The sequence below is a fragment of the Desmodus rotundus genome, chromosome 3 (assembly GCF_022682495.2).
Source record: "Desmodus rotundus isolate HL8 chromosome 3, HLdesRot8A.1, whole genome shotgun sequence".
Classification (NCBI taxonomy): domain Eukaryota; kingdom Metazoa; phylum Chordata; class Mammalia; order Chiroptera; family Phyllostomidae; genus Desmodus; species Desmodus rotundus.
Window position 1 is genome coordinate 78,825,837 of NC_071389.1, and position 8,191 is coordinate 78,834,027.

General features: G+C 44.1%; 1 long non-coding RNA gene across 1 annotated transcript in view; it reads right to left on the reverse strand.

Moving 5' to 3' along the window:
- LOC123480271 (uncharacterized) overlaps window positions 1-4,360 on the reverse strand; it is a 29,224-nt gene extending 24,864 nt beyond the window's left edge. Inside the window, exon 1 of the long non-coding RNA XR_006656191.2 lies at window positions 4,275-4,360. This is a non-coding gene — a long non-coding RNA (uncharacterized lncRNA). The remainder of the gene's footprint in view (window positions 1-4,274) is intronic.
- Window positions 4,361-8,191: the final 3,831 nt, after the last annotated feature.

Genomic DNA, 8,191 nt, shown 5'->3' on the forward strand with positions numbered 1-8,191 from the left:
GTAAATTTTCTTTTATGTTTAAAAGAGGTTAAATTGAGTTATTGTGGTTTTCATCGAAAGAACCATGACTGCTTTGTCATTCTACCATCCATTCGTTCAAATAATAGTTACTGAGTCTTTACTATGTGTGGGTCACTGGTTCAGATCCTAGGGCTACATAGCTAAAGATGGCACACTCCAGAATGACAAAGAGTTAACACATAATTTTAATACAGAGTGAATGAGATATTTACACATACACACAAATTTTTTTAATGCTAAAGAAATACAAAAGAGAAACATCAGCAAATTTTAAAGGTAGGAAGAGGTACACAAAGAAAACCTCATTCCGATGAAAAAGGAAATTGATAACTTATAAACACTGCCTAGAAATGCCAGCAGAGCAGGTAGCAGAGCCTTACCTGATAAACAGCAAGTGACTCATTGCACAGACCAAAGCTTTTAATATATGTTAGACCTGACTACTGAGGCTGAGATCACAGTGATTCAAGAATCACTTACAGGCCCTTGGGGAAAACCCAGGGTAATAAGACAAAGCGGCATTGATCCAATAAACTGTCCCTTATAAAGCGCTCAGGTCATTCTCTTTCTCCACTTTACGATCTCCAGTATTTTATCTCAAGAAATAAGCCTGTTATAAAAGCAACTCTATTTTTAAAAAGTGACAGAGAGACTCAGGTCAGAGTAGACAAAATCATTTTCATTATTCCTGACATTTTTACATCTCCTTCACCCAGCACATAGAATTAGGGGAGGGAGTTACATGCCATTAATTGGTGCTATTGCAATAACTCTGTTTCCTACCACCAGAGGGAAATACGTAGTGCGACACATTAAGGAGGCTCTCGATCTCTTGTGACCACTCAGACTGTGTGTTGGGTACAAGTGAAAAAGGTGTAGTCACTGAATTTTTCTCAAAAGACTTCCAAACATTTCTCAAACTAGCTCTGCAGGTCATCAATCAATCACATCAGAGTATCTGTTGTGGGTGGATGAGGGCAAGGCATTACTCCAGGTTCCATAGAAGAAGTGAAAGATATACTGTCCTTGTTCCCTAGAACTCACAGTCTTATTACAGAGACAATTGTGAAATCACAGAATTAGATGTGACGACACTGGCTACACTGCAATAGGAGAATAGGTAGGAAGCAGGCCATAGATGCCTGCCTGGCCTTGAGCAGGACTGGGTAGCATTTGAAGAGAGAAGAAGGAACACTCGCTCACCACCCAGCAGAACCTACATGGAGGCAACGAGGCAGCCCAACTGATAGGCCAGAGGGTGTGCTGGGAAACGGAACCAGAGAAGTAATGTGAGCCAGACCAGGGGAGCAGTCCAAGGCCAGGGCCCTTCCATCATCCTCTTGCCTTTTAGCCTCAAATTCCTGTTTTTTCACCTGCTCTGGGATAAGGGAGCTTTAAGCATTTCTCCTTTGCAGCAAATGCAATATTAAGCTTTGTCAGCAGAGAGCTGTGAGTCTACACGGAGGAAGGCATTCCTCTTCCCAGTTCTAGCGTGCTGCTGTCTTCTCTCTGCCTCGAGCTGCATGGCTCCCAGTGGCTCTCCCCAGCCTCCTACCCGAGCACACAGTGCTCAGGCTCATTGCTGATGGTGACCACCTGGCCATGGTGCTTGTGATGCAGACTCCGAGTGCCCCAGTCCCTATTGGGCCCTGCTGGAGAGCAGGGCCCTGACACCCACTGTCCTCTGGGCACTCTCCGGCCAGCCTCAGCATGGCTCCACTCCAGGCACCAGTCCCCTCCTTGTCCAGCATCTGTGAGCACCCAGAGAATATCTGCCACCCAGCAGGCTGTGATCACAGCCTCTCCAGTGCTGTCTGAACTCCAGCCTAGGAGAGGGGTTCCTTCCAAGCTTGCCCTTCCATGGGTGCTGTTCATCAGCCTTAGAATATTATTTAGAGTTGCTTTGTCTCTTTATAGTTACTCCCTTGTTAGAATTAATACATCTTTATATTAAACTTCCCAAGTGCAATTTACCATGTGATTTCTGTCTCCCTATTGGACCCTGACTGACAGAGGAGTCTAGGCGATGTGGTTGGGGGCCAGGTGGTGGGGGATGGGGATGCATGCTAAAAGCAGGAGAAGGGGAGCTGGACCAGGAGAGAACAGGTACTACCGCCGCTTCATTCTTGTTCCATCTGATGATCTCAGAAAGTGAGGAGAGAGAGAAGCAGAGGGAAGGAGAGAGAGAGAGAGCAAATTGGGGAGGGCACAAGCATGATCATGGAGACCTATTCCTTCAGGCCGTCCAGCTGCCCATCCCTACTCCAGTATCTCCAGCTAAGTGGCCTGGCCCTGCAGGCCCAGCCTGAGAGCCACACGGTGATGTGTTTGAGAACGATGAGTCTTAGAGGTGTTGGAGAGTGGATTGAAATGGGTGGTGAAGAGAGTGAAGGGAAGAAAATGCAGAACCTGAGCTGACCGGCTGTGGGACTGGGTAGTCCAAAGGAAGAACGCACAGCCCACTGAATGGTGACTGACTAAGTCTAAGTGACAGAGGATTCACGGGGAGGAGTGGAGGAGAGTAGCAGTCGTTATTTCCAGGCAACCTCCCTTAAGAAAAGAGAACACAAGGGAAGGAAAGGACTGGCCTCTTCCATGTATGCAATGCTTGGGCGAGCCACTGGCCTCTCTCACCTCAGCTTCCTTGTTATACAGTAGCAATACGAATGCCTACTGTAGAGTACGATCTTAGGGATTAAATGCAACACACGGCACCATGTCTGGAACATAGAGATGTTGGAAAGTGAGAGCAAGGGATGGGCATCCTGATGGGTAAGCTGGACCCAGGTGATGGGAGGCGGGAGAAGAGGAGCTACCTGTAAGGACTGGGCTCCTCGAACCCTGAAAAAGGAGGAAGTGGCAGGAGGGCTCCAGGTCCTGGGGCAGAAAGGAGGGTTCTCTGAGTGAAGAGAAGACGCCGAAAAGAAGGAGGGAGCAGAGCACACCTTCTCACAATGTAGCCTAGGGCTGGTGGGCTTTTGAAATTTCAAACTAATCATAGTAACACATTTATTGGATGTTAGTGTTCTTTTCAGCAGGGCAGGGCCATTGTATCAGGTCATTCAAAGTATGCAAACAAAATTTTTCTCTGGTAATCTACTGCCTTAAACGGGTGGGTCAGGGATCATTGCTGCCTGTGGTCACATCCAAAACTCAGGGGAAAATGCATGTTACCTTTGTCAGATAACTTCCTGCCTCTAATTTTTTTTTTTCCCTTAAACCTATGATCTTAGAAAATTCCCTGAAGGTTAATTAAAACTTTATTTTTCAACCTCTGGTGTATTGTGCTAAATATATTTGTTGGTTTGGATGTCAACAGCAACTGATATTTGCGAATAGCTTATGCAACATCAGAGTTGAGTAAAAGGAGAGAATAAAAACCCTCAGATACTATACGCCACAGCTGGTAATTGCGTCCCCTTCAGTGCTGGTTAAAATAATCCAATTCTCTGTAAGAAGCTCTTTATTGGAAGACTTCCGGTGAATAAGTATATTCAAACAGTGTAAACTTTTAAATTAAATAAAGCACTTCAGTATTCATATTTGCGTATGAGAGTATGATCACACATTCATCGGGGTCAACAGTAACTGACAAATATTATGTGATAAAAATGGTTATATCTGAAAGTCTTTGATGAAAATCTCTCTCCTCCCCCCTCTCTCACACACACATATACACATGCATACTACCCCCACCCAGATGAGAGGCTGAGCAGACTCGTTCATCACACTTTATCATAATACAGGGCCCGGCTCAAATAATGCCCCTTTTCTATTACAAAATCTTTTACTACAAAATCATAAGCATGTAATTCTGTAACATAATATCACGCTCAAGCCCACCATATGACATATTATGTGAAATGTGCAAGTTAAAACTATAAATTACTGCACCCACATTATTATCCTACCAACCACACTCAAGTAGGCTTTACTTCAGCCAGACTCTGTATATTAAGAAGAATAATCAGGTATTGGTCAAGGGTTTCAATCTCTTGAACCAGAATTCTAACCTTTATTCAGATTCTAAAAACAATGATGATGATTATGATAATTTTTTAAAGGTTTTAAAACAAATTCTCAGAAAGATACACTTTAATTTTTTTCTTTGAAACATTCTAAAATTAACAGCCAATTTCTCAGAGAGAGGTTTATGCAAATTAGAGTTGATTCCCTTGGTTTATCAATGATTAGTTTCCATTAAAAACAAATTTCATTAAGTCCTTCTCCAAAGTTCCGCTTCAATTACTTACTTAAAGGTTGTGAAGTGTATTAGGGACCCACTTGGAAACACCAGGAGGAGTGTTAGAGTCCGTCAGCACTTGCGTACTCAGCTTCTACAGCGAGTGGATGTGTGAGCAAACAGAACTCAGTGTCAGTGGTGCTGGGGAAACTAGAGCCCAGTCATTCCCTGCAGACAACTCTCTTAGGAAGCACCGTGATCCCGCGGATTCCACCACCCTGCCCCATGCGCACTTCGGGCCCTGTAATCCGCTCTGTCAAATGCCATCTGTTACCGCCACATCCTGGGTCTATATCACTCTTGTTTGTGTGCCAGGCTTTGCTCCACGCACTCAGCCTGTCCTATCCCCCTGTCCCATGTGGCAACCACAACAACCTAAAAGCATGCCCAGAAAGCATGCTTGCTGTTGAGCTGGAGAGCTGGATAGGCTAAACCCACATTAGCCATTATCCTGTCTGTGAGTGAAACAGAGGCCCTATCAAAATAAAAGGGGAGGGAACGGAAATGCTGTGGAAACCCAGAAGGAGAGAAAGACATAAGAATCAACCATGAATGATGAGAAAGTCACAAGGAATTACAACTGAACCTTGGTTTAGAATCCTAGAATCTCACATTGTTATAGAACCTTGAAGGTTATTGTATTAGGCAAGGTAACTGCTAGCTGCTAAAATAAATACGTGCAGAAGCCTTGGTGACTTAACAAAAAAGTTTGAAACTGCTAGGGAGGCTGGAAAGGTAGACTAGTCAATGTCCAGGAGGAGGAAGAGAAAACAGGCTTGTCGTCAACCAGCCAAGCTCTACCATAGTTCCCTGGGATAATTTTTCCCACCTCCCCTTAATCACCCGTACGAGTACGGCATGCCTGTCTTTGAACACCTCCTCATCCCCAGCTGGAAACCACGTAGCATACTTGGCCCGACCGAAGGAGCAAGTGGAAATTCCGAGAGCTGGGCGGTCCTGCCTGTGGCTAGGTGACTTTCTGCAACCTGTATCAGAAGGGAAATACACCACGTAAGGTTTAATTCTGAACTGGCCCCAGTATGCTTAGGAATGCAGGCTCTACAACCATAAGACAGCTAGAAACTTTAATAGCTCACCAGAAAAATGCTTCTGGAAGGGTTGGAGCAACACAGAGCCAACGGAGATAAAGGCCTACAGGGCATTTTTTTGAATTTCTAAGGCTAAGTAACAGCAGGTCACTCTTCAAAATCATCACTCAATCATTTCTTGTCTACCCATTTGTTTTATAGGAACATTGGGATGTTTTGTAATCTGTAAAGTTTTAGACACAGGTAAAAAAAAAGTCATTGCTAATTTGCATCAACAAATATGTATTAATTCAAACTGTCCGCATTGTAAGTTTATTAGCAAATTCACTATTCCTTGGGAAAGACTGAAAAAAATGCAAAACACATACTTAGCATGGCCTGTCTATTTATTTCCATCTCCGTAGGCATTGACTTTGCTGATCTAGGCATTTTAAATGCGGTGCTTCGGTCCTAAGCAAGCAGCGATCACGATGCCTCATGTTCTAGTTCAGTATGATCCTATTGTTAGACACCTAAGTGTCTGGTGAGAGCTGGATTGATCTGCTGAGTACAGAATGTGCTAATTCCTGACAACTGTAGTTGTTGAAGGCCGCCAACGGTGAAGCACTGTGAAGGAGCACGTGGAGAGATTTTAACTATCAAAAATTGATTGTGCCTAGCAGAAAATAAACATGGAGTAAAGAGCTTCAGGGGAAAGAGGGAACAGTGTACTGGGCAAGACCCACTCTCATAAGATGCTTTTTCTATCCTAAATTTGGGGGAGCCTTTAACGTTCACCCTGGAAAGCCCCATTTTTTAGAGGGCATTCATAGACAGTCTTCGTGAGTCAAACGGCAATGACAATACATGAATTTGCCTAGTCGCATGTCTCTGAATTTTCTGAATATTTCAAATGTGTGCACGAACTTTACAGAGACAGGCTTTGAAAACACAGCTGAAGACATCTGTGCAGTGGAAGCAGCAAACCCTCATCGCACAGGGGCGGAGGGGGTGGATGGCAGAAAGGGCAGCAGTAGCGGGAGCCATCTGGGGACTGCAGCCTCTGAGGCAGAAGGGACTGGGCATGCTGCTGGCTGGGGCCTGTGTCTCCCGGAAGCAGCCAGTAGGAGTGAAGACAGCTCTGACAGCAGATGCAGAAAGATCTGAGGCTGGGGTATGCAAAATTAGCCTATGTTTTCTCCTATGTTATTTAATTCAGGGGCCATGTTCTAGAAAGGTAATGGACTTAACAGGAATTTCATTGAAGTAACTTGCTTTTAGTGTTGTGGACATGTCCATTGGCAGCACCCAGTGACAGGTTTTTCTCTTCTTAAAAAACAAAATAAACAAACAAACAAACAAACCAAAACAGACTTGAGTCCAGTATTTATTTCTCTAGCTTCCGATGGGGTCTGTTTCATGCAACCACATATTTTGTGTGCTATTTGAGGCTGAGGACTACTTCAAAGATCTCGATAATGGCAGCAGTTATACGATTAATACGGGTGTACCTTATTTTATTTTGATTCATTTTATTGCACTTCACAGATGTTGCGTTATTTAGAAATTGAAGGCAAGACCCTCCACCAGCAAAAAGATTATGATTTGCTTCATTGCGATACTCACTTCATTGCAGAGGTCTGGAACCACAGTGTCTCTGAGGTCTGCCTGGACTGGGTACAAATGTCTAAAGGGATGAATTTTGGTTTTATCCCACCCAGAAGAATTTGAACAATAGGAAAACGGGAGTGGGGGGGAGTTCTAATGAGGTCAGAGCATTTTAATACAGTCCAGGTAACCTAATAACAGCTTTCTGAGGTAGGGGAGATAGAAGTCAACATGTCCGGTTCACAAATGGAAAAGAGCAACCCCAGAAAGACTCTCCCGAAGCCCAGTGGCACATTGCGCATAGAAATGGGGTGGCGGGTTGCCCAGGACACCCGCAGACAGCACCCAAAAAACATTTTTTCTGATGGTGACAGGAAAGTAAGTCCTCTGACCCAAGGCTGAGAAACCTGTTGACACCCCTAACTTTTTACTGGCTCTCTAGAATTTATCTGACTTTATCTCAGAGAGATGTTTGACAATGCAAGAAAAGACTTGCTAACAGGTAAAAAATAGGCACAGGACAAATATCCACTTAGAAAGGGACCTTTATTGGTTGTTTTACAGACAGGAAAACTGAGGCAGAGAAGGCAAATGGCCGGAACGCAGCAGCAGTAAGTGGCAGAGCCGGATGAGAACACACAGCTCCTGATTCCTCCCCACCCTGTCCCAGGCTGACACGCTCAGAGCCGCGCTCTTAAGTCTCCTTTCAACAGAAAACAGACAGGCAAAACTAATCACTGTTTTGGTAAAGTCTGTGCAATTTGTGATCAAACTCTGCTAGGAGATAATCTCACTGACGTTTTGATTTCTTAAATGTCAAAACATGGAAAGGATCATGAAGTTAAAATTAAATCTCGGGTGAGTTGGAGAAAATTGACAGGTTTAAAAAAAGAAGACAGAAAAAAAGAAATTAAAAAACAAACCTCACAACTGAGTCTCTCTCAGATGGCAGCAGGAACCAGTCAGCGGTGCACCCGTTTTCAATGACAGGTCAGGGTAGCCACCCTGGAAGGGCCCCCATGAAAAACGTCACCAGCGACAGCCTCTGGAAAATGTTTGCAGAGGATGCAGAGTGAGAAAGAGTCCCTGAGATGAAATTTGTATATTGGGAAAATTCAAATGAGGGCATAGTACAAGATAAGAACAACTCTATATACAGATTCTCATTCCTCCACCCTAAAGGAGCCATGGATTCTAAACAACATTTATCCCTGGAATAAAGGAAGAAAGAGAAGGAAGTAGGGAGGGAGAGAATTTGAGGGAGGGAGGCATATGAATTCTCATCATTCAT